Below are 6,278 nucleotides of genomic sequence, written 5' to 3'. Positions count from 1 at the left end.
ACTGGCATATAGACCTGTCTAATGTGGCTCTATGTGCCTGGGGGAATGTGGCCCACTGGAAAAGATATGCCCAGCCTTTCTGACAACTAGCATGTAGCCTGTGATCCGCCGTAAGGGCCAGAGTTCCTTGTAAGCTGGGCGCTTGTGCAGCTGCTCAGGAGAAATTCAAATGCCACCCAGCAAAGTGCCCACTGCTAGGCTTTGTGTTTCTGTTGTTGGTGCTCATTCAAACCTACCTTGGTGCACCTCAAAAATGTATTCTGCACATGGGCAGAAAAGAATAGAGGGAACATTGATAAGGGGGCTAGTTAGCAGCAAGTGAGAAGAGCAGTAAAGGGAGCATCTTATTCTCATTGCAGGATTTAGCACTACCCTGCGATTGTAGCACACAACTCTTATACACATAAGTAAGAGATGCACGTGTGTAGCCAATGGAACAATTCAGCCTAAAATGTTTACATACAATAAGTAATAAAACATTTGTGACTTAAAGATTCATATTGTGCCTCCTGTGAAATATTTTTAAGCAGTTTTTGAAAGTGGGAAAGTGATAATTATTTGTGCCTTTTTTTCCCTCCCTCAATTCACTCCTTCAGACCTATATTTTTCATGGCACTTTCTCAGCAAAGATATTTTCACGCCCACTCAACATCTGATCCATTGCCCCAGTTTGATGACATGTGTTACTCTAAATTACAGTCCCAGCCCACAAGAGTTTGCAATCTAAGTTGCTAATGTGCATTGCCAGCGAAATGCCACTCTTGCACGTATGTGCATCCATCGAAGCAACAAAATACATGAGAATAGAATTTGACCCCATATAAATAGTTCTTAAACATCAGCAAGTGATTTTCTTTAAAAAAAAAATCTGACACAGGGCCAGATTCACAGTAACTGAAGTCAGTAAAGCTGCAGCAATTTATATTAGCACAGAATTATGTACAATGGCTACAAATAAAATTCTACAGAAAGAAAAACACTAATTACATTGAAGCTAATGTTTTCAGAGTTCCTTGGGATCTATCAGTTCTTAATAGCTTTGACATTCAAGCCATTTTAATACAGATGTCTAAGTACAGATTTAGGTGCCTGATTTTAGCCACCCAAGGTTGAAAATTTTGACCAAGATACATAATATTGAGATATTGCTAATAGATTTATTTGGTCTCATCTAGCACCTTTCATCAGAGATACTGAGTGCTTTGCAAATGGTATTTTGTTAAGTCACGCAAAATCCATGTGACTTAGGTAAGATGAGAAACTGCTAAATTGCTTTTAGTGGCTTTCCCATCATAACATGGTAAATCAATGATGGAGAGGAGAAAAGAATGTGCATCACCTGATCCTCAATCAATTTCTCTAAACACTAAAAGACTTATTTCTCTGTCTCATCTAACTGAATGCATGCATGAAGCTGGATTTGACCTGTTATGATAGAAATGTCAAAGAAATGTGCGAAAAGATGCAGCAGCAGAAGTCCCATTAAATAAAGTCTGTGAGTACAATATTTCATTTACGCTATTATCAATCATTATGTCAATTATCAATAATATTAAATTGTATATTTTCAGTTATGCAGTGGGAATTCTTATATAGCTCTTTGTTGACCACGTGTTCTGAATTTTGATGCAGTTTGGTTCTTTGGTTTAAAAAAAATGCTGACCCCTGGAATAGATAATAAGACAGAAAATATAATATTGCCTCTATATAAAGTCATGGTACGCCCCGATCTTGAATACTGTATGCACCCCATCTTCAAAAAGATATAGTGGATTTGGAAAAGGCACAGTAAGGGAAACAGAAATGATTAGGGGTAAGGAACAGCTTCCATATGACGAGAGATTAACAACACTGGGACTTTTCAGCTTGGAAAAGAAATGACTATAGGATGGGGGATATATTAGAGTTCTAGAAAATCATGAATGGTGTGGAACAATAGAATAAGGAAATGTTATTTACTCCTTCACTAATAACACAGTAATTAAATTGAAATTATAGATAGCAGGTTTAAAACAAATTATTTCTTCACAGTGAAACTCTTTGCAGGAGATGGTAGAAAGGCCCAAACTGTAACAGGTTTCCAGTAAGCACAAAATAAGTTCAAGGAGGATAGGTTCATCATTGGCTACTAGCCAGAAGAGGCAAAATGGTAACAGTGTCCCTAGCTTCTGTTTGCCAGAAGCTGGGAATGGGTGACAGGGGATGGGTCACCTGGGGTGTGTCTAGACTACAGGGATTTTTTGAAAAAAGTGGCCTTTTTTTGAAAAATCTTTACCTGCGTCTAGACTGCTGCTACGTTCTGTCAACAATAAATCAAAAGAACGCAGTGGTTTTGTCGACTGTGGAAAACCTCGTTTTACAAGGAATAACACCTTTTTTCGAAAGTGCTCTGTCGAAAAATGGCGCTATGTAATGCAAACTGTGCTTTTTCGAAAGAGAGCATCCAGACTGAGCGGGTGCTCTCTTTTGAAAAAGCGGCTTGCTTTTTCAAAAGTACTGATTGTAGTCTAGACTTTCTTTTTCGAAAGAGGCTTTTTCTAAAGTATCTTTCGAAAAAGCCTCTTTTGAAAAAGGCGTGTAGTCTAGATGTAGCCCTGATTAATGCTTCTTCTGTTGATGCCTTCTGAAGCACCTGGTATTGGCCACTGTTGGAAGACAGGATTCTGGGCTAGATGGACCATTAGTCTGACCCAGTATGGCCGTTCTGATCTTTATAGAGCTGAAATGTAAACTGCCCCCTGCTGTAACCCACTAGACCCCACTCCTCTTCCAGAGATGAGATAGAACCTAGAAGTCCTGACAGTCTCTCTCTCTCTCTCTCTCTCTCTCTCTCTCTCTCTCTTTCTCTGCAATTAGTAAGAAAGTAAGACCAGTGACCCTAAGTGACTTGCCACAAGATGTCAGAATATGTTAGTGCTAGAGCTGAGTGGGGCTAATATTTATTTAAAATTTTTCTTTCTTTAGATACAGTGCTCCTGTCAGCTAATTGCTAAGTTATCTGCCAAAAAAAATAGAATTGTCCAGTGTTTTAGTAGCCTTAGAAAGAGGTGATATGTGTATGGGGAGGGTGAATGGAATTAGTTAACCCCTCCCCCCCATATGCTGCTTGGCTTGTACTGAACATGCTCAGTAACACTTCTGAAGCCGCTTGTCCTCATCTGCCCCGCCCCCCTCACCTCCATGCTCACACTCTCTTCCCCCTCCCATCAGGCATGCACAGGCCTTGGGAGACACACTAATCCTTGCTCATAGACAATACCCCCAGTCTGAAGCAAATACTCACCAGTAGCCATAGAAGCACCAACCCGGGAACCTATCCCTAAAGTAAACCCCATTGCTAACTCTGTCAACTCTATTTTTACAAGTGACACCATCACAGGACCTAACCACATCAGGTAGGATGCCCTACCAAAATGTGAAATGGCGCCCCTGCCAGAGGATCAATCTTCTCACTAATTTAGAGATGCCCCAAAAGAGAGAAAACTGCCTTTGTAGCAAGATAACCATTCTAAGCCCTTATTCAGTCCTAATTTGATCATTTTAAATTTTCAGATGAATTGCAGATCTACTATTTATCTTTGTAATCTGGTTTTGAAGTTTTTTGTAGAAAGATGGCTACTTTAAAATCTGCTATTGAATGTCCAGGGAGGTTGAAGTGTTCTTTTAATGGCTTTTGTATGTTACATTGCTCAATATCTGATTTTTGTCCATTTATTCTTTGGTATAGAGATTGTCTGGTTTGGCCAATGTACATGGCCGAGGGGCATTGGTGGGACTTGATGGCATATAGCACATTAGTAGATGTGTAGGTGGATGAGCCCCTAATTGTGTGCCTGATGTGGTTAGGTCCTGTGATGGTGTCACTTGTAAAAATATGTGCACAGAGTTGGCAATGGGGTTTGTTTCAGGGTTAGGTTACTGTTTCTGTGGCTACTGGTGAGAATTTGCTTCAGGTTGGGGGGATTGTCTGTAGGCAAGGATTAGTGTCTCTCCCAAGTTCAGTGAGAGTGAGGGATTGTTTTCCAGGATAGATTGTAAATTATCACTGATGCGGTAGAGGAGTTTTAGCTTGGGGCTGAAGGTGAATGATAGCCAAGGGTGTTCGGTTATATTACTTGTTGGATCTGTCTTGTAGTAGGTGACTTCTAGGTACTTCTCTGGCTCTGTCAATCTATTTCTTCACTTCCCCAGGTGAATATTAATATTAATTAATATTGTTTGAACAGTGTGTTTTAGTGCCTCTGAACACCTATTAGAGATTGTTAAATAAACTAATTCTCCCTTCATTTGCTTTAAAATGAAAAAAGACAACATAAAATAACAAAATATAGCTCTGACTTTCTATTCTTAGTATATGTAAAAGGACAAATAATAATAATTTGATAGCCAAGTGCATGAGCACTGTCCTTCCTTTCTACTTCTCTCGTTGCAGCCTGTGAAGAAGCCTGCAACAAAAAGGTGCCCTCCTCCCTCCCCAAAACAGAGGCAGGTGCTAAAGTTTACTCTGGAGTGTACCCGTTCCATCGAAGATGGCATCATGGATGCAACCAACTTCAAGCATTTCTTGCAGGAACACATCAAAGTGAATGGAAAAGCTGGCAATCTGGGTGGCGGTGTGGTGACCATTGAAAGAATTAAGAGCAAAATCATTGTAATTTCAGAGGTTCCATTTTCCAATGGAGCTACACTGCACCATAGCTCAATATAAACTACACAATTTGAGCTATTTCAATTTCGAACTAGCTTATTTTAAACTTTGGCTATGTCTACACAGCATTAATTTCAAAATAAATTGTTATTCCAAAATTTATTTCAAAATAAAATGTTATTCCATTTCACTCCTCGTGAAATGAGGTTTACAGGGACATCAGAATAGTGAGCCCATTATATTCCTTTGCACCATCCTTTGTGGGTGATGAATCTGAGGAACTGTCTTGGATTGAAGTGACATTAGAGGAGGTTTTGGAACAAATAGAAAAACTTAATGTTAACAAATCTCCGGGACCGGATGACATTCATCCAAGGGTTCTAAAAGAACTCAAATGGGAAATTGCTGAGCTATTATCTGTGGTTTGTAACCTATCCTTTAAATTGGCTTCCATACCTAATGACTGGAAGGTAGCCAACGTGACACCAATATTTAAAAAGGGCTCTAGAGGCGATCCCGGCAATTACAGACTGGTAAGTCTAACTTCAGTACCAGGCAAGTTAGTAGAAACAATAGTAAAGAATAAAATTGTGAAGCATGTAGAAGAACATAATTTGTTGGACAAAAGTCAACATGGCTTCTGTAAAGGGAAATCCTGTCTTACTAATCTGTTAGGGTATGTCTACACTACCGACTACACGCGGCATGGAGTCCGCACTAGCGGACATTTAAAAATGGCGGTGCCCAGCTTTATGCAAATGAAGCCCAGGAAATTCAAATCCCAAGCTTCATTTGCAACTCCGATGCCTATATTACCACCCTTGTTCGTACTAGCGTGGTAGTGTAGACATACCCTTAGAGTTCTTTGAAGGGGTTAACAAACATGCAGACAAGGGGGATCCAGTAGATATAGTATACTTGGATTTTCAGAAAGCCTTTGACAAGGTCCCTCACCAAAGGCTCTTGTGTAAATTACATGGCGATTGGATAAGAGGGAAGGTCCTTCGTTGGATTGAGAACTGGTTAAAACACAGGAAACAAAGGGTAGGAATAAATGGTAAATTTTCAGATTGGAGAGGGGTAACTAGTGGTGTACCCCAAGGGTCAGTCCTGGGACCACTCCTTTTCAACTTATTCATAAATGATCTGGAGAAAGGGGTAAGCAGTGTGGTAGTAAAGTTTGCAGATGATACCAAACTGTTTAGGATAGTCAAGACAGAAGCAGACTGTGAGGGACTCCAAGAAGATCTCACCAAACTGAGTGATTGGGCAACAAAATGGCAAATGAAATTTAATGTGGATAAGTGTAAAGTAATGCACATTGGGAGAAATAACCCAAACTATACGTACAGTATGATGGGGGCTAATTTGGCTATGACAAATCAGGAAAGAGATCTTGGAGTTATCGTGGACAGTTCTCTGAAAACTTCCACGCAGTGTGCAGCGGCGGTCAAAAAGGCAAATAGGATGCTAGGAATTATTAGGAAAGGGATAGAAAATAGGACCCAGAATATCTTACTGCCCCTGTATAAAACTATGGTACGTCCACATCTTGAATACTGTGTGCAGATGTGGTCTCCTCACCTCAAAAAAGATATTTTGGCCTTGGAAAGGGTTCAGAAAAGGGCAG

This window comes from Pelodiscus sinensis, chromosome 10 (genome assembly GCF_052426305.1).
Source record: "Pelodiscus sinensis isolate ZL-2025 chromosome 10, ASM5242630v1, whole genome shotgun sequence".
NCBI classification, from domain to species: Eukaryota; Metazoa; Chordata; order Testudines; family Trionychidae; genus Pelodiscus; species Pelodiscus sinensis.
Note: the sequence above shows the minus strand (reverse complement) of the source record.